Consider the following 26,930-nt stretch of genomic DNA (forward strand, 5'->3'; position numbering starts at 1 on the left):
CCACCCGCATTCCCTTTAGTCTCCCGGTAAAAATTATACCTCACTGGTGTGGGTAGGCCTAGCGCCCGCGACAGGAAATGCCCCAAAACACAACGCGGACACATCACATTTTCCCAAAGAAAGCAGAGGTGTTTTTGCAAAGTGCCTACCTGTGGATTTTGGCCTCCAGCTCAGCCGGCACCTTGGGAAACCCACCAAACATGTGAATTTTTGAAAACTAGACACCTAGGGGAATCCAAGATGGGGTGACTTGTGGGGCTCTGACCATGTTCTGTTACCCTGAATCCTTTGGAAGCCTCACAATTTGGCTAAAAAACACCCTCTCCTCACATTTCAGTGACAAAAAGTTCTGGAATCTGAGAGAAGCCACAAATATCCTTCCACCCAGCATTCCCTTAAGTCTCCCAATAAAAATTATACCTCATTTGTGTGGGTAGGCCTAGGGCCATTGACATGAAATGCCCCAAAAAACAACGTGGACGCATCAAGTTTCCCAAAGAAAGCAGAGGTGTTTTTTGCAAAGTGCCTACCTGTGGATTTTGGCCTCTAGCTCAGCCGGCACCTTGAGAAACACACCAAACCTGTGCATTTTTTTAAACTAGACACGTAGGGGAATCCTAGATAGGGTAGCTTGTGGGGCTCTGACCACGTTCTGTTACCCAGAGTCCTTTGCAAACCTCAAAACTTGGCTAATAAAACACTTTCTCCTCACATTTCGGTGACAGAAAGTTCTGGAATCTGAGAGGAGCCACAAATTTCCTTCCACTCAGCATTCACCCAAGCCTCCAGATAAAAATGATACCTCACTTGTGTAGGTAGGCCTAGCGCCTGCAGCAGGAAATGCCCCAAAACACAACGTAGACACATCAAATTTTCCCAAAGAAAACAGAGGTGTTTTTTGCAGAGTGCCTACCTGTGGATTTTGGCCTCAAGCTCAGCCTGCACCTAGGGAAAACACTCAAACCTGTGAATTTTTTAAAACTAGACATGTAGGGGAATCCAGGATAGGGTGACTTGTGGGGCTCTCACCAGGTTCTGTTGCCCAAACGCCTTTGCAAACCTCAACATTTTGCTAAAAAACACTTTCTCCTCACATTTCGGTGACAGAAAGTTCTGGAATATGAGAGGAGCCACAAATTTCCTTACACTCAGCATTCCCCCAAGTCTCCAGATAAAAATGATACCTCACTTGTGTAGGTAGGCCTAGCGCCCGCAACAGGAAATGCCGCAAAACACAACGTGGACACATCACATTTTCCCAAAGAAAACAGAGGTGTTTTTTGCAGAGTGCCTACCTGTGGATTTTGGCCTCTAGCACAGCCAGCACCAAGGGAAACCTCCAAACCTGTGCTTTTTTTAAAACTAGACACCTTGGGGAATTTAAGATGGGGTGACTTTTGTGGCTCTGACCAGGTTCTGCTACCCAGAATCCTTTACAAACCTCAAAATTTGGCAAAAAAAACACTTTCTCCTCACGTTTCGGTGACAAAAAGTTCTGGAATCTGAGAGGAGCCACAAATTTCTTTCCACCCAGCGTTTCCCAACGTCTTCCGATAAAAATTATACCTCATTTGTTTGGGTAGGCCTAGCGCTCACAACAGGAAATGCCCAAAAACACAACGTGGACACATCACATTTTCCCAAACAAAACAGTGGTGTTTTTTGCAAAGTGCCTACCTGTGGATTGTGAACTCTAGCTCCGCCGGCACATGGGGAAACCTATTAAATCTGTGCATTTTTTTAAACTAGACATGTAGGGGAATCCAAGATGGGGTGACTTGTGGGGCTCTCACCAGGTTCTGTTCCCAAACTCCTTTGCAAACCTCAAAATTTGGACAAAAAACACTTTCTCCTTACATTTCGGTGACAGAAAGTTCTGGAATCTGAGAGGAGCCACAAATTTCCTTCCACCCAGCATTCCCTTAAGTCTCCCGATAAAACTGATACCTCACTAGTGTGGTAGGCATAGCTTCCGCGACAGGAAATGCCCCAAAACACAACGCAGACACATCACATTTTCCCAAAGAAAGCAGAGGTGTTTTTTGCAAAGTGCCTACCTGTGGATTTTGGCATCCAGCTCAGCCAGCACCTTGAGAAACCCACCAAACCTGTGAATTTTTGAAAACTATACACCTAGGTGAATCCAAGATGGGGTGACATCTGGGGCTCTGACAACGTTCTGTTACCCAGTGTCCTTTGCAAACCTCAATATTTGGCTAATAAAACACTTTCTCCTCACATTTGGGTGACAGAAAGTTCTGGAATCTGAGAGGAGGCGCAAATTTCCTACCACCCAGCATTCCCCAAAGTCTCCCGATAAAAATGATACCTCACTTGTGTGGGTAGGCCTAGAGTCCGTGACAGGAAATGCCCCAAAACACAACGTGGACGCATCACATTTTCCCAGAGAAAACAGAGGTGTTTTTTGCAAAGTGCTTACCTGTGGAATTTGGCCTCTAGCTCAGCCGGCACCTGGGGAAACCTACCAAACCTCTGCATTTTTTAAAACTAGACACATACGGGAATCCAAGATGGGGTGACTTGTGGGGCTCTTACCAGGTTCTGTTACCCAGAATCCTTTGCAAGTCTCAAAATGTGGCTAAAAAACACTCTCTCCTCACATTTCAGTGACAAAAAGTTCTTGAATCTGAGAGGAGCCACAAATTTCCTTCAACCCAGCATTCCCTTAAGTCTCCAGATAAAAATTATACCTCACTTGTGTGGGTAGGCCTAGCGCCCACAACAGGAAATGCCCCAAAACACAACATGGACACATCACATTTTCCCAAACAAAACAGAGGTGTTTTTTGCAAAGTGCCTACCTGTGGATTCTGGCCTCTAGCTCCGCAGGCACCTGGGGATACCTACCAAACCTGTGCATTTTTTAAAACTAGACACATACGGGAATCCAAGATGGGGTGACTTGTGGGGCTCTTACCAGGTTCTGTTACCCAGAATCTTTTGCAAGTCTCAAAATGTGGCTAAAAAACACTCTCTCCTCACATTTCAGTGACAAAAAGTTCTTGAATCTGAGAGGAGCCACAAATTTCCTTCAACCCAGCATTCCCTTAAGTCTCCAGATAAAAATGATACCTCACTTGTGTGGGTAGGCCTAGCGCCCGCAACAGGAAATGCCCAAAAACATATTGTGGACACATCACATTTTCCCAAACAAAACAGAGGTGTTTTTTGCAAAGTGCCTACCTGTGGATTGTGGCCTCTAGCTCACCCGGCTCCTAGGGAAACCTACCAAACCTGTGCATTTTTTAAAACCAGACATGTAGGGGAATCCAAGATAGGGTGACTTGTGGGGCTCTGACCAGGTTCTGTTACCCAGAATCCTTTGCAAACCTCAAAATTTGGCTAAAAACAATTTCTCCTCAAATTTCGGTGACAGAAAGCTCTGGAGTCTGAGAGGAGCCACATACTTTCTTCCACCCAGCATTCCCCAAAGTCTCCCGATAAAAATGATACCTCACTTATGTGGGTAGGCCTAGAGCCGCGAAAGGAAATGCCCCAAAACAGAACGAGGACGCATCATATTTTCCCAAAGAAAGCAGAGGTGTTTTTTGCAAAGTGCCTACCTGTGGATTTTGGCCTCTAGCTCAGCCGGCACCTAGGGGAACCTACCAAACCTGTGCTTTTTTGAAAACTAGACACCAGGAGAATCCAAGATGGGGTGACTTGTGAGGCTCTGACCAGGTTCTGTTACCCAAAATCCTTTTCAACCTTCAAAATGTGGCTAAAAAACACTTTCTACTCACATTTCGGTGACAGAAATTTCTGGAATCTGAGAGGAGCCACATATGTCCTTCCACTTAGCATTCCCCCAAGTCTCCAGATAAAAATGATACCTCACCTGTGTGGGTATGCCTAGAGCCTTCAACAGGAAATGCCCCAAAACACAACGTGGACACATCAAATTTTCCCAAAGAAAACAGAGGTGTTTTATGAAAAGTGCATACCTGTGGATTTTGGCCTCTAGCTCAGCCGGCAACTAGGGAAACCTACCAAACCTATGCTTTTTTGAAAACTAGACACAGACACCAGGAGAATCCAAGATGGCGTGACTTGTGAAGCTCTGACCATGTTCTGTTACCCAGAAAACCTATGCACACCTAAAAATTTGGCTAAAAAACACTTTCTCCTCAAATTTCGGAGTCAGAAAGTTCTGGAATCTGAGAGCAGCCACAAATTTCCTTCCACCCAGCATTCCCTTAAGTCTCCCGATAAAAATGATACCTCACTTGTGTGGTTAGGCCCAGCGCCTGTGACAGGAAATGCCCCAAAACACAACGTGGACGCATCGCATTTCCCAAAGAAATCAGAGGTGTTTTTTTCAAAGTGCCTACCTGTGGATTTTGGCCTCTAGCTCAGCCGGCACCTTTAGAAACCCACCAAACCTGCAATTTTTTTTAAACTAGACACGTATGGGAATCCAAGATGGGGTGACTAGTGGACTTCTGACCACGTACTGTTACCCAGAGTCCTTTGCAAACCTCAAAATTTGGCTAAAAACACTTTCTCCTCACATTTCGGTGACAGAAAGTTCTGGAGTCTGAGAGGAGCCACATATTTTCTTCCACTCAGCATACCCCCAAGTCTCAAGATAAAAATGATGCCTCACTTGTGTGGGTAGGCCTAGTTCCCGCAACAGAAAATGCCCCAAAACACAACGTGGACACATCACATTTTCCCAAAGAAAACAGAGGTGTTTTTTGCAAAGTGCCTACCTGTGGATTTTGGCCTCTAGCTCAGCCGGCACCTAGGGAAACCCCCCAAACCTGTGTTTTTTTTAAAACTAGACACCAGGAGAATACAAGATGGGTGACTTGTGAGGCTCTGACCAGGTTCTGTTACCCAGAATCCTTTTCAACCTTCAAAATTTGGCTAAAAAACACTTTCTCCTCATATTTCGGTGACAGAAAGTTCTGGAATCTGAGAGCAGCCACAACTTTCCTTCCACCCAGCATTCACCAAAGTCTCCCGATAAAAATGATACCTCACTTGTGTGGGTAGGCCTAGAGTCCGTGACAGGAAATGCCCCAAAACACAACGTGGACGCATCACATTTTCCCAGAGAAAACAGAGGTGTTTTTTGCAAAGTGCTTACCTGTGGATTTTGGCCTCTAGCTCAGCCGGCACCTGGGGAAACCTACCAAACCTCTGCATTTTTTAAAACTAGACACATACGGGAATCCAAGATGGGGTGACATGTGGGGCTCTTACCAGGTTCTGTTACCCAGAATCCTTTGCAAGTCTCAAAATGTGGCTAAAAAACACTCTCTCCTCACATTTCAGTGACAAAAAGTTCTTGAATCTGAGAGGAGCCACAAATTTCCTTCAACCCAGCATTCCCTTAAGTCTCCAGATAAAAATGATACCTCACTTGTGTGGGTAGGCCTAGCGCCCACAACAGGAAATGCCCCAAAACACAACATGGACACATCACATTTTCCCAAACAAAACAGAGGTGTTTTTTGCAAAGTGCCTACCTGTGGATTCTGGCCTCTAGCTCTGCAGGCACCTGGGGATGCCTACCAAACCTGTGCATTTTTTAAAACTAGACACGTACAGGAATCCAAGATGGGGTGACTTGTGGGGCTCTGACCAGGTTCTGTTACCCAGAATCCTTTGCAAACCTCAAAATTTGGCTAAAAACAATTTCTCCTCAAATTTCGGTGACAGAAAGCTCTGGAGTCTGAGAGGAGCCACATACTTTCTTCCACCCAGCATTCCCCAAAGTCTCCCGATAAAAATGATACCTCACTTATGTGGGTAGGCCTAGAGCCGCGAAAGGAAATGCCCCAAAACAGAACGAGGACGCATCATATTTTCCAAAAGAAAGCAGAGGTGTTTTTTGCAAAGTGCCTACCTGTGGATTTTGGCCTCTAGCTCAGCCGGCACCTAGGGGAACCTACCAAACCTGTGCTTTTTTGAAAACTAGACACCAGGAGAATCCAAGATGGGGTGACTTGTGAGGCTCTGACCAGGTTCTGTTACCCAAAATCCTTTTCAACCTTCAAAATGTGGCTAAAAAACACTTTCTACTCACATTTCGGTGACAGAAAGTTCTGGAATCTGAGAGGAGCCACATATGTCCTTCCACTTAGCATTCCCCCAAGTCTCCAGATAAAAATGATACCTCACCTGTGTGGGTATGCCTAGAGCCTTCAACAGGAAATGCCCCAAAACACAACGTGGACACATCAAATTTTCCCAAAGAAAACAGAGGTGTTTTTTGAAAAGTGCATACCTGTGGATTTTGGCCTCTAGCTCAGCCGGCAACTAGGGAAACCTACCAAACCTATGCTTTTTTGAAAACTAGACACAGACACCAGGAGAATCCAAGATGGCGTGACTTGTGAAGCTCTGACCATGTTCTGTTACCCAGAAAACCTATGCACACCTAAAAATTTGGCTAAAAAACACTTTCTCCTCAAATTTCGGAGTCAGAAAGTTCGGGAATCTGAGAGCAGCCACAAATTTCCTTCCACCCAGCATTCCCTTAAGTCTCCCGATAAAAATGATACCTCACTTGTGTGGTTAGGCCCAGCGCCTGTGACAGGAAATGCCCCAAAACACAACGTGGACGCATCGCATTTCCCAAAGAAATCAGAGGTGTTTTTTTCCAAGTGCCTACCTGTGGATTTTGGCCTCTAGCTCAGCCGGCACCTTTAGAAACCCACCAAACCTGCAATTTTTTTTAAACTAGACACGTATGGGAATCCAAGATGGGGTGACTAGTGGGCTTCTGACCACGTACTGTTACCCAGAGTCCTTTGCAAACCTCAAAATTTGGCTAAAAACACTTTCTCCTCACATTTCGGTGACAGAAAGTTCTGGAGTCTGAGAGGAGCCACATATTTTCTAACAGAAAATGCCCCAAAACACAACGTGGACACATCACATTTTCCCAAAGAAAACAGAGGTGTTTTTTGCAAAGTGCCTACCTGTGGATTTTGGCCTCTAGCTCAGCCGGCACCTAGGGAAACCCACCAAACCTGTGTTTTTTTTAAAACTAGACACCAGGAGAATACAAGATGGGGTGACTTGTGAGGCTCTGACCAGGTTCTGTTACCCAGAATCCTTTTCAACCTTCAAAATTTGGCTAAAAAACACTTTCTACTCACATTTCGGTGACAGAAAGTTCTGGAATCTGAGAGGAGCCACATATGTCCTTCCACTTAGCATTCCCCCAAGTCTCCAGATAAAAATGATACCTCACCTGTGTGGGTAGGCCTAGAGCCCGCAACAGGAAATGCCCCAAAACACAACGTGGACACATCAAATTTCCCCAAAGAAAACAGAGGTGTTTTTTGAAAAGTGCATACCTGTGGATTTTGACCTCTAGCTTAGCCGGCACTGAGAGAAACCTACCAAACCTATGCTTTTTTAAAACTAGACACAGACACCAGGAGAATCCAAGATGGGGTGACTTGTGAGGCTCTGATCATGTTCTGTTTCCCAGAAAACCTTTGCACACCTCAAAATTTGGCTAAAAAACACTTTCTCCTCAAATTTCGGAGCCAGAAAGTTCTGGAATCTGAGAGCAGCCACAAATTTCCTTCCACCCAGCATTCCCTTAAGTCTCCCGATAAAAATGATACCTCACTTGTGTGGTTAGGCCCAGCGCCCGTGACAGGAAATGCCCCAAAACACAACGTGGACGCATCGCATTGCCCAAAGAAAGCAGAGGTGTTTTTTTCAAAGTGCCTACCTGTGGATTTTGGCCTCTAGCTCAGCCGGCACCTTTAGAAACCCACCAAACATGCACATTTTTTAAAACTAGACACGTATGGGAATCCAAGATGGGGCGACTTGTGGGGTTCTGACCACGTTCTGTTACCAAGAGTCCTTTGCAAACCTCAAAATTTGGCTAATAAAACACTTTCTCCTCATATTTCGGTGACAGAAAGTTCTGGAATCTGAGAGCAGCCACAACTTTCCTTCCACCCAGCATTCACCAAAGTCTCCCGATAAAAATGATACCTCACTTGTGTGGGTAGGTCTAGAGTCCGTGACAGGAAATGCCCCAAAACACAACGTGGACGCATCACATTTTCCCAGAGAAAACAGAGGTGTTTTTTGCAAAGTGCTTACCTGTGGATTTTGGCCTCTAGCTCAGCCGGCACCTGGGGAAACCTACCAAACCTCTGCATTTTTTTAAACTAGACACATACGGGAATCCAAGATGGGGTGACATGTGGGGCTCTTACCAGGTTCTGTTACCCAGAATCCTTTGCAAGTCTCAAAATGTGGCTAAAAAACACTCTCTCCTCACATTTCAGTGACAAAAAGTTCTTGAATCTGAGAGGAGCCACAAATTTCCTTCAACCCAGCATTCCCTTAAGTCTCCAGATAAAAATGATACCTCACTTGTGTGGGTAGGCCTAGCGCCCACAACAGGAAATGCCCCAAAACACAACATGGACACATCACATTTTCCCAAACAAAACAGAGGTGTTTTTTGCAAAGTGCCTACCTGTGGATTCTGGCCTCTAGCTCTGCAGGCACCTGGGGATGCCTACCAAACCTGTACATTTTTTAAAACTAGACACGTACGGGAATCCAAGATGGGGTGACTTGTGGGGCTCTGACCAGGTTCTGTTACCCAGAATCCTTTGCAAACCTCAAAATTTGGCTAAAAACAATTTCTCCTCAAATTTCGGTGACAGAAAGCTCTGGAGTCTGAGAGGAGCCACATACTTTCTTCCACCCAGCATTCCCCAAAGTCTCCCGATAAAAATGATACCTCACTTATGTGGGTAGGCATAGAGCCGCGAAAGGAAATGCCCCAAAACAGAACGAGGACGCATCATATTTTCCCAAAGAAAGCAGAGGTGTTTTTTGCAAAGTGCCTACCTGTGGATTTTGGCCTCTAGCTCAGCCGGCACCTAGGGGAACCTACCAAACCTGTGCTTTTTTGAAAACTAGACACCAGGAGAATCCAAGATGGGGTGACTTGTGAGGCTCTGACCAGGTTCTGTTACCCAAAATCCTTTTCAACCTTCAAAATGTGGCTAAAAAACACTTTCTACTCACATTTCGGTGACAGAAAGTTCTGGAATCTGAGAGGAGCCACATATGTCCTTCCACTTAGCATTCCCCCAAGTCTCCAGATAAAAATGATACCTCAACTGTGTGGGTATGCCTAGAGCCTTCAACAGGAAATGCCCCAAAACACAACGTGGACACATCAAATTTTCACAAAGAAAACAGAGGTGTTTTTTGAAAAGTTCATACCTGTGGATTTTGGCCTCTAGCTCAGCCGGCAACTAGGGAAACCTACCAAACCTATGCTTTTTTGAAAACTAGACACAGACACCAGGAGAATCCAAGATGGCGTGACTTGTGAAGCTCTGACCATGTTCTGTTACCCAGAAAACCTATGCACACCTCAAAATTTGGCTAAAAAACACTTTCTCCTCAAATTTCGGAGTCAGAAAGTTCTGGAATCTGAGAGCAGCCACAAATTTCCTTCCACCCAGCATTCCCTTAAGTCTCCCGATAAAAATGATACCTCACTTGTGTGGTTAGGCCCAGCGCCTGTGACAGGAAATGCCCCAAAACACAATGTGGGCGCATCGCATTTCCCAAAGAAATCAGAGGTGTTTTTTTCAAAGTGCCTACCTGTGGATTTTGGCCTCTAGCTCAGCCGGCACCTTTAGAAACCCACCAAACCTGCAATTTTTTTTAAACTAGACACGTATGGGAATCCAAGATGGGGTGACTAGTGGGCTTCTGACCACGTACTGTTACCCAGAGTCCTTTGCAAACCTCAAAATTTGGCTAAAAACACTTTCTCCTCACATTTCGGTGACAGAAAGTTCTGGAGTCTGAGAGGAGCCACATATTTTCTTCCACTCAGCATACCCCCAAGTCTCAAGATAAAAATGATGCCTCACTTATGTGGGTAGGCCTAATGCCCGCAACAGAAAATGCCCCAAAACACAACGTAGACACATCACATTTTCCCAAAGAAAACAGAGGTGTTTTTTGCAAAGTGCCTACCTGTGGATTTTGGCCTCTAGCTCAGCCGGCACCTAGGGAAACTCACCAAATCTGTGTTTTTTTTAAAACTAGACACCAGGAGAATACAAGATGGGGTGACTTGTGAGGCTCTGACCAGGTTCTGTTACCCAGAATCCTTTTCAACCTTCAAAATTTGGCTAAAAAACACTTTCTACTCACATTTCGGTGACAGAAAGTTCTGGAATCTGAGAGGAGCCACATATGTCCTTCCACTTAGCATTCCCCCAAGTCTCCAGATAAAAATGATACCTCACCTGTGTGGGTAGGCCTAGAGCCCGCAACAGGAAATGCCCCAAAACACAACGTGGACACATCAAATTTCCCCAAAGAAAACAGAGGTGTTTTTTGAAAAGTGCATACCTGTGGATTTTGGCCTCTAGCTTAGCCGGCACTGAGAGAAACCTACCAAACCTATGCTTTTTTAAAACTAGACACAGACACCAGGAGAATCCAAGATGGGGTGACTTGTGAGGCTCTGACCATGTTCTGTTACCCAGAAAACCTTTGCACACCTCAAAATTTGGCTAAAAAACACTTTCTCCTCAAATTTCGGAGCCAGAAAGTTCTGGAATCTGAGAGCAGCCACAAATTTCCTTCCACCCAGCATTCCCTTAAGTCTCCCGATAAAAATGATACCTCACTTGTGTGGTTAGGCCCAGCGCCCGTGACAGGAAATGCCCCAAAACACAACGTGGACGCATCGCATTGCCCAAAGAAAGCAGAGGTGTTTTTTTCAAAGTGCCTACCTGTGGATTTTGGCCTCTAGCTCAGCCGGCACCTTTAGAAACCCACCAAACATGCACATTTTTTTAAACTAGACACGTATGGGAATCCAAGATGGGGCGACTTGTGGGGTTCTGACCACGTTCTGTTACCAAGAGTCCTTTGCAAACCTCAAAATTTGGCTAATAAAACACTTTCTCCTCATATTTCGGTGACAGAAAGTTCTGGAATCTGAGAGCAGCCACAACTTTCCTTCCACCCAGCATTCACCAAAGTCTCCCGATAAAAATGATACCTCACTTGTGTGGGTAGGCCTAGAGTCCGTGACAGGAAATGCCCCAAAACACAACGTGGACGCATCACATTTTCCCAGAGAAAACAGAGGTGTTTTTTGCAAAGTGCTTACCTGTGGATTTTGGCCTCTAGCTCAGCCGGCACCTGGGGAACCCTACCAAACCTCTGCATTTTTTAAAACTAGACACATTCGGGAATCCAAGATGGGGTGACATGTGGGGCTCTTACCAGGTTCTGTTACCCAGAATCCTTTGCAAGTCTCAAAATGTGGCTAAAAAACACTCTCTCCTCACATTTCAGTGACAAAAAGTTCTTGAATCTGAGAGGAGCCACAAATTTCCTTCAACCCAGCATTCCCTTAAGTCTCCAGATAAAAATGATACCTCACTTGTGTGGGTAGGCCTAGCGCCCACAACAGGAAATGCCCCAAAACACAACATGGACACATCACATTTTCCCAAACAAAACAAGGTGTTTTTTGCAAAGTGCCTGCCTGTGGATTCTGGCCTCTAGCTCTGCAGGCACCTGGGGATGCCTACCAAACCTGTGCATTTTTTAAAACTAGACACGTACGGGAATCCAAGATGGGGTGACTTGTGGGGCTCTTAAACAGGTTCTGTTACCCAGAATCTTTTGCAAGTCTCATAATGTGGCTAAAAAACACTCTCTCCTCACATTTCAGTGACAAAAAGTTCTTGAATCTGAGAGGAGCCACAAATTTCCTTCAACCCAGCATTCCCTTAAGTCTCCAGATAAAAATGATACCTCACTTGTGTGGGTAGGCCTAGCGCCCACAACAGGAAATGCCCCAAAACACAACATGGACACATCACATTTTCCCAAACAAAACAGAGGTGTTTTTTGCAAAGTGCCTACCTGTGGATTCTGGCCTCTAGCTCCGCAGGCACCTGATAAAAATGATACCTCACTTGTGTGGTTAGGCCCAGCGCCCGTGACAGGAAATGCCCCAAAACACAACGTTGACGCATCGCACTGCCCAAAGAAAGCAGAGGTGTTTTTTTCAAAGTGCCTACCTGTGGATTTTGGCCTCTAGCTCAGCCGGCACCTTTTGAAACCCACCAAACCTGCACATTTTTTTAAACTAGACACGTATGGGAATCCAAAATGGGGTGACTTGTGGGGTTCTGACCACGTTCTGTTACCAAGAGTCCTTTGCAAACCTCAAAATTTGGCTAATAAAACACTTTCTCCTCATATTTCGGTGACAGAAAGTTCTGGAATCTGAGAGCAGCCACAACTTTCCTTCCACCCAGCATTCCCTTAAGTCTCCAGATAAAAATGATACCTCACTTGTGTGGGTAGGCCTAGCGCCCACAACAGGAAATGCCCCAAAACACAACATGGACACATCACATTTTCCCAAACAAAACAGAGGTGTTTTTTGCAAAGTGCCTACCTGTGGATTGTGGCCTCTAGCTCACCCGGCTCCTAGGGAAACCTACCAAACCTGTGCATTTTTTAAAACCAGACATGTAGGGGAATCCAAGATAGGGTGACATGTGGGGCTCTGACCAGGTTCTGTTACCCAGAATCCTTTGCAAACCTCAAAATTTGGCTAAAAACAATTTCTCCTCAAATTTCGGTGACAGAAAGCTCTGGAGTCTGAGAGGAGCCACATACTTTCTTCCACCCAGCATTCCCCAAAGTCTCCCGATAAAAATGATACCTCACTTATGTGGGTAGGCCTAGAGCCGCGAAAGGAAATGCCCCAAAACAGAACGAGGACGCATCACATTTTCCAAAAGAAAGCAGAGGTGTTTTTTGCAAAGTGCCTACCTGTGGATTTTGGCCTCTAGCTCAGCCGGCACCTAGGGGAACCTACCAAACCTGTGCTTTTTTTAAAACTAGACACCAGGAGAATCTAAGATGGGGTGACTTGTGAGGCTCTGACCAGGTTCTGTTACCCAAAATCCTTTTCAACCTTCAAAATGTGGCTAAAAAACACTTTCTACTCACATTTCGGTGACAGAAAGTTCTGGAATCTGAGAGGAGCCACATATGTCCTTCCACTTAGCATTCCCCCAAGTCTCCAGATAAAAATGATACCTCACCTGTGTGGGTATGCCTAGAGCTTTCAACAGGAAATGCCCCAAAACACAACGTGGACACATCAAATTTTCCCAAAGAAAACAGGTGTTTTTTGAAAAGTGCATACCTGTGGATTTTGGCATCTAGCTCAGCCGGCAACTAGGGAAACATACCAAACCTATGCTTTTTTGAAAACTAGACACAGACACCAGGAGAATCCAAGATGGCATGACTTGTGAAGCTCTGACCATGTTCTGTTACCCAGAAAACCTATGCACACCTCAAAATTTGGCTAAAAAACACTTTCTCCTCAAATTTCGGAGTCAGAAAGTTCTGGAATCTGAGAGCAGCCACAAATTTCCTTCCACCCAGCATTCCCTTAAGTCTCCCGATAAAAATGATACCTCACTTGTGTGGTTAGGCCCAGCGCCTGTGACAGGAAATGCCCCAAAACACAACGTGGACGCATCGCATTTCCCAAAGAAATCAGAGGTGTTTTTTTCAAAGTGCCTACCTGTGGATTTTGGCCTCTAGCTCAGCCGGCACCTTTAGAAACCCACCAAACCTGCAATTTTTTTTAAACTAGACACGTATGGGAATCCAAGATGGGGTGACTTGTGGGTTTCTGACCACGTACTGTTACCCAGAGTCCTTTGCAAACCTCAAAATTTGGCTAAAAACACTTTCTCCTCACATTTCGGTGACAGAAAGTTCTGGAGTCTGAGAGGAGCCACATATTTTCTTCCACTCAGCATACCCCCAAGTCTCAAGATAAAAATGATGCCTCACTTGTGTGGGTAGGCCTAGTGCCCGCAACAGAAAATGCCCCAAAACACAACGTGGACACATCACATTTTCCCAAAGAAAACAGAGGTGTATTTTGCAAAGTGCCTACCTGTGGATTTTGGCCTCTAGCTCAGCCAGCACTCTGTGAAACCTACCAAACCTGTGCATTTTTGAAAACTAGACACATAGGGGAACCCAAGATGGGGTGACTTGTGGGGCTCTGAGCAGGGTCTGTTACCCAGAATCCTTTGCAAACCTCAAAATTTGGCTAAAAAACACTTTCTCCTCACATTTGGGTGACAGAAAGTTCTGGAATCTGAGACGAGCCACAAATTTTCTTCCACCCAGCATTCCGCAAAGTCTCCCAATAAAAATAATATCTCACTTATGTAGGTAGGCCTAGAGCCGTGACAGGAAATGCCCCAAAACAGAACGAGGACGCATCACATTTTCCCAAAGAAAGCAGAGGTGTTTTTTGCAAAGTGCCTACCTGTGGATTTTGGCCTCTAGCTCAGCCGGCACCCAGGGAAACCCACCAAACCTGTGTTTTTTTGAAAACTAGACACCAGGAGAATACAAGATGGGGTGACTTGTGAGGCTCTGACCAGGTTCTGTTACCCAGAATCCTTTTCAACCTTCAAAATTTGGCTAAAAAACACTTTCTACTCACATTTCGGTGACAGAAAGTTCTGGAATCTGAGAGGAGCCACATATGTCCTTCCACTTAGCATTCCCCCAAGTCTCCAGATAAAAATGATACCTCACCTGTGTGGGTAGGCCTAGAGCCCGCAACAGGAAATGCCCCAAAACACAACGTGGACACATCAAATTTCCCCAAAGAAAACAGAGGTGTTTTTTGAAAAGTGCATACCTGTGGATTTTGGCCTCTAGCTTAGCCGGCACTGAGAGAAACCTACCAAACCTATGCTTTTTTTCAAACTAGACACAGACACCAGGAGAATCCAAGATGGGGTGACTTGTGAGGCTCTGACCATGTTCTGTTACCCAGAAAACCTTTGCACACCTCAAAATGTGGCTAAAAAACACTTTCTCCTCAAATTTCGGAGCCAGAAAGTTCTGGAATCTGATAGCAGCCACAAATTTCCTTCCACCCAGCATTCCCTTAAGTCTCCCGATAAAAATGATACCTCACTTGTGTGGTTAGGCCCAGCGCCCGTGATAGGAAATGCCCCAAAACACAACGTGGACGCATCGCATTGCCCAAAGAAAGCAGAGGTGTTTTTTTCAAAGTGCCTACCTGTGGATTTTGGCCTCTAGCTCAGCCGGCACCTTTAGAAACCCACCAAACCTGCACATTTTTTTAAACTAGACACGTATGGGAATCCAAGATGGGGTGACTTGTGGGGTTCTGACCACGTTCTGTTACCAAGAGTCCTTTGCAAACCTCAAAATTTGGCTAATAAAACACTTTCTCCTCATATTTCGGTGACAGAAAGTTCTGGAATCTGAGAGCAGCCACAACTTTCCTTCCACCCAGCATTCCCCAAAGTCTCCCGATAAAAATGATACCTCACTTGTGTGGGTAGGCCTAGAGTCCGTGACAGGAAATGCCCCAAAACACAACGTGGACGCATCACATTTTCCCAAAGAAGGCAGAGGTGTTTTTTGCAAAGTGCCTACATGTGGATTTTGGCCTCTAGCTCAGCCGGCACTCTGGGAAACCTACAGAACCTGTGCATTTTTTAAAACTAGACACGTATGGGAATCCAAGATGGGGCGACTTGTGGGGTTCTGACCACGTTCTGTTACCAAGAGTCCTTTGCAAACCTCAAAATTTGGCTAATAAAACACTTTCTCCTCATATTTCGGTGACAGAAAGTTCTGGAATCTGAGAGCAGCCACAACTTTCCTTCCACCCAGCATTCACCAAAGTCTCCCGATAAAAATGATACCTCACTTGTGTGGGTAGGCCTAGAGTCCGTGACAGGAAATGCCCCAAAACACAACGTGGACGCATCACATTTTCCCAGAGAAAACAGAGGTGTTTTTTGCAAAGTGCTTACCTGTGGATTTTGGCCTCTAGCTCAGCCGGCACCTGGGGAAACCTACCAAACCTCTGCATTTTTTAAAACTAGACACATACGGGAATCCAAGATGGGGTGACATGTGGGGCTCTTACCAGGTTCTGTTACCCAGAATCCTTTGCAAGTCTCAAAATGTGGCTAAAAAACACTCTCTCCTCACATTTCAGTGACAAAAAGTTCTTGAATCTGAGAGGAGCCACAAATTTCCTTCAACCCAGCATTCCCTTAAGTCTCCAGATAAAAATGATACCTCACTTGTGTGGGTAGGCCTAGTGCCCACAACAGGAAATGCCCCAAAACACAACATGGACACATCACATTTTCCCAAACAAAACAGAGGTGTTTTTTGCAAAGTGCCTACCTGTGGATTCTGGCCTCTAGCTCTGCAGGCACCTGGGGATGCCTACCAAACCTGTGCATTTTTTAAAACTAGACACGTACGGGAATCCAAGATGGGGTGACTTGTGGGGCTCTGACCAGGTTCTGTTACCCAGAATCCTTTGCAAACCTCAAAATTTGGCTAAAAACAATTTCTCCTCAAATTTCGGTGACAGAAAGCTCTGGAGTCTGAGAGGAGCCACATACTTTCTTCCACCCAGCATTCCCCAAAGTCTCCCGATAAAAATGATACCTCACTTATGTCGGTAGGCCTAGAGCCGCGAAAGGAAATGCCCCAAAACAGAACGAGGACGCATCATATTTTCCCAAAGAAAGCAGAGGTGTTTTTTGCAAAGTGCCTACCTGTGGATTTTGGCCTCTAGCTCAGCCGGCCCCTAGGGGAACCTACCAAACCTGTGCTTTTTTGAAAACTAGACACCAGGAGAATCCAAGATGGGGTGACTTGTGAGGCTCTGACCAGGTTCTGTTACCCAAAATCCTTTTCAACCTTCAAAATTTGGCTAAAAAACACTTTCTACTCACATTTCGGTGACAGAAAGTTCTGGAATCTGAGAGGAGCCACATATGTCCTTCCACTTAGCATTCCCCCAAGTCTCCAGATAAAAATGATACCTCACCTGTGTGGGTAGGCCTAGAGCCCGCAACAGGAAATGCCCCAAAACACAACGTGGACACATCAAAATTCCCCAAAGAAAACAGAGGTGTTTTTTGAAAAGTGCATACCTGTGGATTTTGGCCTCTAGCTTAGCCGGCACTGAGAGAAACCTACCAAACCTATGCTTTTTTAAAACTAGACACAGACACCAGGAGAATCCAAGATGGGGTGACTTGTGAGGCTCTGACCATGTTCTGTTACCCAGAAAACCTTTGCACACCTCAAAATTTGGCTAAAAAACACTTTCTCCTCAAATTTCGGAGCCAGAAAGTTCTGGAATCTGAGAGCAGCCACAAATTTCCTTCCACCCAGCATTCCCTTAAGTCTCCCGATAAAAATGATACCTCACTTGTGTGGTTAGGCCCAGCGCCCGTGACAGGAAATGCCCCAAAACACAACGTGGACGCATCGCATTGCCCAAAGAAAGCAGAGGTGTTTTTTTCAAAGTGCCTACCTGTGGATTTTGGCCTCTAGCTCAGCCGGCACCTTTAGAAACCCACCAAACATGCACATTTTTTTAAACTAGACACGTATGGGAATCCAAGATGGGGCGACTTGTGGGGTTCTGACCACGTTCTGTTACCAAGAGTCCTTTGCAAACCTCAAAATTTGGCTAATAAAACACTTTCTCCTCATATTTCGGTGACAGAAAGTTCTGGAATCTGAGAGCAGCCACAACTTTCCTTCCACCCAGCATTCACCAAAGTCTCCCGATAAAAATGATACCTCACTTGTGTGGGTAGGCCTAGAGTCCGTGACAGGAAATGCCCCAAAACACAACGTGGACGCATCACATTTTCCCAGAGAAAACAGAGGTGTTTTTTGCAAAGTGCTTACCTGTGGATTTTGGCCTCTAGCTCAGCCGGCACCTGGGGAACCCTACCAAACCTCTGCATTTTTTAAAACTAGACACATACGGGAATCCAAGATGGGGTGACATGTGGGGCTCTTACCAGGTTCTGTTACCCAGAATCCTTTGCAAGTCTCAAAATGTGGCTAAAAAACACTCTCTCCTCACATTTCAGTGACAAAAAGTTCTTGAATCTGAGAGGAGCCACAAATTTCCTTCAACCCAGCATTCCCTTAAGTCTCCAGATAAAAATGATACCTCACTTGTGTGGGTAGGCCTAGCGCCCACAAGAGGAAATGCCCCAAAACACAACATGGACACATCACATTTTCCCAAACAAAACAGAGGTGTTTTTTGCAAAGTGCCTGCCTGTGGATTCTGGCCTCTAGCTCTGCAGGCACCTGGGGATGCCTACCAAACCTGTGCATTTTTTAAAACTAGACACGTACGGGAATCCAAGATGGGGTGACTTGTGGGGCTCTTAAACAGGTTCTGTTACCCAGAATCTTTTGCAAGTCTCATAATGTGGCTAAAAAACACTCTCTCCTCACATTTCAGTGACAAAAAGTTCTTGAATCTGAGAGGAGCCACAAATTTCCTTCAACCCAGCATTCCCTTAAGTCTCCAGATAAAAATGATACCTCACTTGTGTGGGTAGGCCTAGCGCCCACAACAGGAAATGCCCCAAAACACAATATGGACACATCACATTTTCCCAAACAAAACAGAGGTGTTTTTTGCAAAGTGCCTACCTGTGGATTCTGGCCTCTAGCTCCGCAGGCACCTGATAAAAATGATACCTCACTTGTGTGGTTAGGCCCAGCGCCCGTGACAGGAAATGCCCCAAAACACAACGTTGACGCATCGCATTGCCCAAAGAAAGCAGAGGTGTTTTTTTCAAAGTGCCTACCTGTGGATTTTGGCCTCTAGCTCAGCCGGCACCTTTTGAAACCCACCAAACCTGCACATTTTTTTAAACTAGACACGTATGGGAATCCAAAATGGGGTGACTTGTGGGGTTCTGACCACGTTCTGTTACCAAGAGTCCTTTGCAAACCTCAAAATGTGGCTAATAAAACACTTTCTCCTCATATTTCGGTGACAGAAAGTTCTGGAATCTGAGAGCAGCCACAACTTTCCTTCCACCCAGCATTCCCTTAAGTCTCCAGATAAAAATGATACCTCACTTGTGTGGGTAGGCCTAGCGCCCACAACAGGAAATGCCCCAAAACACAACATGGACACATCACATTTTCCCAAACAAAACAGAGGTGTTTTTTGCAAAGTGCCTACCTGTGGATTGTGGCCTCTAGCTCACCCGGCTCCTAGGGAAACCTACCAAACCTGTGCATTTTTTAAAACCAGACATGTAGGGGAATCCAAGATAGGGTGACATGTGGGGCTCTGACCAGGTTCTGTTACCCAGAATCCTTTGCAAACCTCAAAATTTGGCTAAAAAGAATTTCTCCTCAAATTTCGGTGACAGAAAGCTCTGGAGTCTGAGAGGAGCCACATACTTTCTTCCACCCAGCATTCCCCAAAGTCTCCCGATAAAAATGATACCTCACTTATGTGGGTAGGCCTAGAGCCGCGAAAGGAAATGCCCCAAAACAGAACGAGGACGCATCACATTTTCCCAAAGAAAGCAGAGGTGTTTTTTGCAAAGTGCCTACCTGTGGATTTTGGCCTCTAGCTCAGCCGGCACCTAGGGGAACCTACCAAACCTGTGCTTTTTTGAAAACTAGACACCAGGAGAATCTAAGATGGGGTGACTTGTGAGGCTCTGACCAGGTTCTGTTACCCAAAATCCTTTTCAACCTTCAAAATGTGGCTAAAAAACACTTTCTACTCACATTTCGGTGACAGAAAGTTCTGGAATCTGAGAGGAGCCACATATGTCCTTCCACTTAGCATTCCCCCAAGTCTCCAGATAAAAATGATACCTCACCTGTGTGGGTATGCCTAGAGCTTTCAACAGGAAATGCCCCAAAACACAACGTGGACACATCAAATTTTCCCAAAGAAAACAGGTGTTTTTTGAAAAGTGCATACCTGTGGATTTTGGCATCTAGCTCAGCCGGCAACTAGGGAAACCTACCAAACCTATGCTTTTTTGAAAACTAGACACAGACACCAGGAGAATCCAAGATGGCATGACTTGTGAAGCTCTGACCATGTTCTGTTACCCAGAAAACCTATGCACACCTCAAAATTTGGCTAAAAAACACTTTCTCCTCAAATTTCGGAGTCAGAAAGTTCTGGAATCTGAGAGCAGCCACAAATTTCCTTCCACCCAGCATTCCCTTAAGTCTCCCGATAAAAATGATACCTCACTTGTGTGGTTAGGCCCAGCGCCTGTGACAGGAAATGCCCCAAAACACAACGTGGACGCATCGCATTTCCCAAAGAAATCAGAGGTGTTTTTTTCAAAGTGCCTACCTGTGGATTTTGGCCTCTAGCTCAGCCGGCACCTTTAGAAACCCACCAAACCTGCAATTTTTTTTAAACTAGACACGTATGGGAATCCAAGATGGGGTGACTTGTGGGTTTCTGACCACGTACTGTTACCCAGAGTCCTTTGCAAACCTCAAAATTTGGCTAAAAACACTTTCTCCTCACATTTCGGTGACAGAAAGTTCTGGAGTCTGAGAGGAGCCACATATTTTCTTCCACTCAGCATACCCCCAAGTCTCAAGATAAAAATGATGCCTCACTTGTGTGGGTAGGCCTAGTGCCCGCAACAGAAAATGCCCCAAAACACAACGTGGACACATCACATTTTCCCAAAGAAAACAGAGGTGTATTTTGCAAAGTGCCTACCTGTGGATTTTGGCCTCTAGCTCAGCCAGCACTCTGGGAAACCTACCAAACCTGTGCATTTTTGAAAACTAGACACATAGGGGAACCCAAGATGGGGTGACTTGTGGGGCTCTGAGCAGGGTCTGTTACCCAGAATCCTTTGCAAACCTCAAAATTTGGCTAAAAAACACTTTCTCCTCACATTTGGGTGACAGAAAGTTCTGGAATCTGAGACGAGCCACAAATTTTCTTCCACCCAGCATTCCGCAAAGTCTCCCAATAAAAATAATATCTCACTTATGTAGGTAGGCCTAGAGCCGTGACAGGAAATGCCCCAAAACAGAACGAGGACGCATCACATTTTCCCAAAGAAAGCAGAGGTGTTTTTTGCAAAGTGCCTACCTGTGGATTTTGGCCTCTAGCTCAGCCGGCACCCAGGGAAACCCACCAAACCTGTGTTTTTTTGAAAACTAGACACCAGGAGAATACAAGATGGGGTGACTTGTGAGGCTCTGACCAGGTTCTGTTACCCAGAATCCTTTTCAACCTTCAAAATTTGGCTAAAAAACACTTTCTACTCACATTTCGGTGACAGAAAGTTCTGGAATCTGAGAGGAGCCACATATGTCCTTCCACTTAGCATTCCCCCAAGTCTCCAGATAAAAATGATACCTCACCTGTGTGGGTAGGCCTAGAGCCCGCAACAGGAAATGCCCCAAAACACAACGTGGACACATCAAATTTCCCCAAAGAAAACAGAGGTGTTTTTTGAAAAGTGCATACCTGTGGATTTTGGCCTCTAGCTTAGCCGGCACTGAGAGAAACCTACCAAACCTATGCTTTTTTTCAAACTAGACACAGACACCAGGAGAATCCAAGATGGGGTGACTTGTGAGGCTCTGACCATGTTCTGTTACCCAGAAAACCTTTGCAAGTCTCAAAATGTGGCTAAAAAACACTCTCTCCTCACATTTCAGTGACAAAAAGTTCTTGAATCTGAGAGGAGCCACAAATTTCCTTCAACCCAGCATTCCCTTAAGTCTCCAGATAAAAATGATACCTCACTTGTGTGGGTAGGCCTAGTGCCCACAACAGGAAATGCCCCAAAACACAACATGGACACATCACATTTTCCCAAACAAAACAGAGGTGTTTTTTGCAAAGTGCCTACCTGTTGATTCTGGCCTCTAGCTCTGCAGGCACCTGGGGATGCCTACCAAACCTGTGCATTTTTTAAAACTAGACACGTACGGGAATCCAAGATGGGGTGACTTGTGGGGCTCTGACCAGGTTCTGTTACCCAGAATCCTTTGCAAACCTCAAAATTTGGCTAAAAACAATTTCTCCTCAAATTTCGGTGACAGAAAGCTCTGGAGTCTGAGAGGAGCCACATACTTTCTTCCACCCAGCATTCCCCAAAGTCTCCCGATAAAAATGATACCTCACTTATGTGGGTAGGCCTAGAGCCGCGAAAGGAAATGCCCCAAAACAGAACGAGGACGCATCATATTTTCCCAAAGAAAGCAGAGGTGTTTTTTGCAAAGTGCCTACCTGTGGATTTTGGCCTCTAGCTCAGCCGGCCCCTAGGGGAACCTACCAAACCTGTGCTTTTTTGAAAACTAGACACCAGGAGAATCCAAGATGGGGTGACTTGTGAGGCTCTGACCAGGTTCTGTTACCCAAAATCCTTTTCAACCTTCAAAATTTGGCTAAAAAACACTTTCTACTCACATTTCGGTGACAGAAAGTTCTGGAATCTGAGAGGAGCCACATATGTCCTTCCACTTAGCATTCCCCCAAGTCTCCAGATAAAAATGATACCTCACCTGTGTGGGTAGGCCTAGAGCCCGCAACAGGAAATGCCCCAAAACACAACGTGGACACATCAAAATTCCCCAAAGAAAACAGAGGTGTTTTTTGAAAAGTGCATACCTGTGGATTTTGGCCTCTAGCTTAGCCGGCACTGAGAGAAACCTACCAAACCTATGCTTTTTTAAAACTAGACACAGACACCAGGAGAATCCAAGATGGGGTGACTTGTGAGGCTCTGACCATGTTCTGTTACCCAGAAAACCTTTGCACACCTCAAAATTTGGCTAAAAAACACTTTCTCCTCAAATTTCGGAGCCAGAAAGTTCTGGAATCTGAGAGCAGCCACAAATTTCCTTCCACCCAGCATTCCCTTAAGTCTCCCGATAAAAATGATACCTCACTTGTGTGGTTAGGCCCAGCGCCCGTGACAGGAAATGCCCCAAAACACAACGTGGACGCATCGCATTGCCCAAAGAAAGCAGAGGTGTTTTTTTCAAAGTGCCTACCTGTGGATTTTGGCCTCTAGCTCAGCCGGCACCTTTAGAAACCCACCAAACATGCACATTTTTTTAAACTAGACACGTATGGGAATCCAAGATGGGGCGACTTGTGGGGTTCTGACCACGTTCTGTTACCAAGAGTCCTTTGCAAACCTCAACATTTGGCTTATAAAACACTTTCTCCTCATATTTCGGTGACAGAAAGTTCTGGAATCTGAGAGCAGCCACAACTTTCCTTCCACCCAGCATTCACCAAAGTCTCCCGATAAAAATGATACCTCACTTGTGTGGGTAGGCCTAGAGTCCGTGACAGGAAATGCCCCAAAACACAACGTGGACGCATCACATTTTCCCAGAGAAAACAGAGGTGTTTTTTGCAAAGTGCTTACCTGTGGATTTTGGCCTCTAGCTCAGCCGGCACCTGGGGAACCCTACCAAACCTCTGCATTTTTTAAAACTAGACACATACGGGAATCCAAGATGGGGTGACATGTGGGGCTCTTACCAGGTTCTGTTACCCAGAATCCTTTGCAAGTCTCAAAATGTGGCTAAAAAACACTCTCTCCTCACATTTCAGTGACAAAAAGTTCTTGAATCTGAGAGGAGCCACAAATTTCCTTCAACCCAGCATTCCCTTAAGTCTCCAGATAAAAATGATACCTCACTTGTGTGGGTAGGCCTAGCGCCCACAACAGGAAATGCCCCAAAACACAACATGGACACATCACATTTTCCCAAACAAAACAGAGGTGTTTTTTGCAAAGTGCCTGCCTGTGGATTCTGGCCTCTAGCTCTGCAGGCACCTGGGGATGCCTACCAAACCTGTGCATTTTTTAAAACTAGACACGTACGGGAATCCAAGATGGGGTGACTTGTGGGGCTCTTAAACAGGTTCTGTTACCCAGAATCTTTTGCAAGTCTCATAATGTGGCTAAAAAACACTCTCTCCTCACATTTCAGTGACAAAAAGTTCTTGAATCTGAGAGGAGCCACAAATTTCCTTCAACCCAGCATTCCCTTAAGTCTCCAGATAAAAATGATACCTCACTTGTGTGGGTAGGCCTAGCGCCCACAACAGGAAATGCCCCAAAACACAACATGGACACATCACATTTTCCCAAACAAAACAGAGGTGTTTTTTGCAAAGTGCCTACCTGTGGATTCTGGCCTCTAGCTCCGCAGGCACCTGATAAAAATTATACCTCACTTGTGTGGTTAGGCCCAGCGCCCGTGACAGGAAATGCCCCAAAACACAACGTTGACGCATCGCATTGCCCAAAGAAAGCAGAGGTGTTTTTTTCAAAGTGCCTACCTGTGGATTTTGGCCTCTAGCTCAGCCGGCACCTTTAGAAACCCACCAAACCTGCAATTTTTTTTAAACTAGACACGTATGGGAATCCAAAATGGGGTGACTTGTGGGGTTCTGACCACGTTCTGTTACCAAGAGTCCTTTGCAAACCTCAAAATGTGGCTAATAAAACACTTTCTCCTCATATTTCGGTGACAGAAAGTTCTGGAATCTGAGAGCAGCCACAACTTTCCTTCCACCCAGCATTCCCTTAAGTCTCCAGATAAAAATGATACCTCACTTGTGTGGGTAGGCCTAGCGCCCACAACAGGAAATGCCCCAAAACACAACATGGACACATCACATTTTCCCAAACAAAACAGAGGTGTTTTTTGCAAAGTGCCTACCTGTGGATTGTGGCCTCTAGCTCACCCGGCTCCTAGGGAAACCTACCAAACCTGTGCATTTTTTAAAACCAGACATGTAGGGGAATCCAAGATAGGGTGACATGTGGGGCTCTGACCAGGTTCTGTTACCCAGAATCCTTTGCAAACCTCAAAATTTGGCTAAAAACAATTTCTCCTCAAATTTCGGTGACAGAAAGCTCTGGAGTCTGAGAGGAGCCACATACTTTCTTCCACCCAGCATTCCCCAAAGTCTCCCGATAAAAATGATACCTCACTTATGTGGGTAGGCCTAGAGCCGCGAAAGGAAATGCCCCAAAACAGAACGAGGACGCATCACATTTTCCCAAAGAAAGCAGAGGTGTTTTTTGCAAAGTGCCTACCTGTGGATTTTGGCCTCTAGCTCAGCCGGCACCTAGGGGAACCTACCAAACCTGTGCTTTTTTGAAAACTAGACACCAGGAGAATCTAAGATGGGGTGACTTGTGAGGCTCTGACCAGGTTCTGTTACCCAAAATCCTTTTCAACCTTCAAAATGTGGCTAAAAAACACTTTCTACTCACATTTCGGAGACAGAAAGTTCTGGAATCTGAGAGGAGCCACATATGTCCTTCCACTTAGCATTCCCCCAAGTCTCCAGATAAAAATGATACCTCACCTGTGTGGGTATGCCTAGAGCTTTCAACAGGAAATGCCCCAAAACACAACGTGGACACATCAAATTTTCCCAAAGAAAACAGGTGTTTTTTGAAAAGTGCATACCTGTGGATTTTGGCATCTAGCTCAGCCGGCAACTAGGGAAACCTACCAAACCTATGCTTTTTTGAAAACTAGACACAGACACCAGGAGAATCCAAGATGGCATGACTTGTGAAGCTCTGACCATGTTCTGTTACCCAGAAAACCTATGCACACCTCAAAATTTGGCTAAAAAACACTTTCTCCTCAAATTTCGGAGTCAGAAAGTTCTGGAATCTGAGAGCAGCCACAAATTTCCTTCCACCCAGCATTCCCTTAAGTCTCCCGATAAAAATGATACCTCACTTGTGTGGTTAGGCCCAGCGCCTGTGACAGGAAATGCCCCAAAACACAACGTGGACGCATCGCATTTCCCAAAGAAATCAGAGGTGTTTTTTTCAAAGTGCCTACCTGTGGATTTTGGCCTCTAGCTCAGCCGGCACCTTTAGAAACCCACCAAACCTGCAATTTTTTTTAAACTAGACACGTATGGGAATCCAAGATGGGGTGACTTGTGGGTTTCTGACCACGTTCTGTTACCAAGAGTCCTTTGCAAACCTCAAAATGTGGCTAATAAAACACTTTCTCCTCATATTTCGGTGACAGAAAGTTCTGGAATCTGAGAGCAGCCACAACTTTCCTTCCACCCAGCATTCCCTTAAGTCTCCAGATAAAAATGATACCTCACTTGTGTGGGTAGGCCTAGCGCCCACAACAGGAAATGCCCCAAAACACAACATGGACACATCACATTTTCCCAAACAAAACAGAGGTGTTTTTTGCAAAGTGCCTACCTGTGGATTGTGGCCTCTAGCTCACCCGGCTCCTAGGGAAACCTACCAAACCTGTGCATTTTTTTAAACTAGACACGTATGGGAATCCAAGATGGGGCGACTTGTGGGGTTCTGACCACGTTCTGTTACCAAGAGTCCTTTGCAAACCTCAAAATTTGGCTAATAAAACACTTTCTCCTCATATTTCGGTGACAGAAAGTTCTGGAATCTGAGAGCAGCCACAACTTTCCTTCCACCCAGCATTCACCAAAGTCTCCCGATAAAAATGATACCTCACTTGTGTGGGTAGGCCTAGAGTCCGTGACAGGAAATGCCCCAAAACACAACGTGGACGCATCACATTTTCCCAGAGAAAACAGAGGTGTTTTTTGCAAAGTGCTTACCTGTGGATTTTGGCCTCTAGCTCAGCCGGCACCTGGGGAAACCTACCAAACCTCTGCATTTTTTAAAACTAGACACATACGGGAATCCAAGATGGGGTGACATGTGGGGCTCTTACCAGGTTCTGTTACCCAGAATCCTTTGCAAGTCTCAAAATGTGGCTAAAAAACACTCTCTCCTCACATTTCAGTGACAAAAAGTTCTTGAATCTGAGAGGAGCCACAAATTTCCTTCAACCCAGCATTCCCTTAAGTCTCCAGATAAAAATGATACCTCACTTGTGTGGGTAGGCCTAGTGCCCACAACAGGAAATGCCCCAAAACACAACATGGACACATCACATTTTCCCAAACAAAACAGAGGTGTTTTTTGCAAAGT

Source organism: Pleurodeles waltl, chromosome 6, assembly GCF_031143425.1.
Source record: "Pleurodeles waltl isolate 20211129_DDA chromosome 6, aPleWal1.hap1.20221129, whole genome shotgun sequence".
Lineage (NCBI taxonomy): Eukaryota > Metazoa > Chordata > Amphibia > Caudata > Salamandridae > Pleurodeles > Pleurodeles waltl.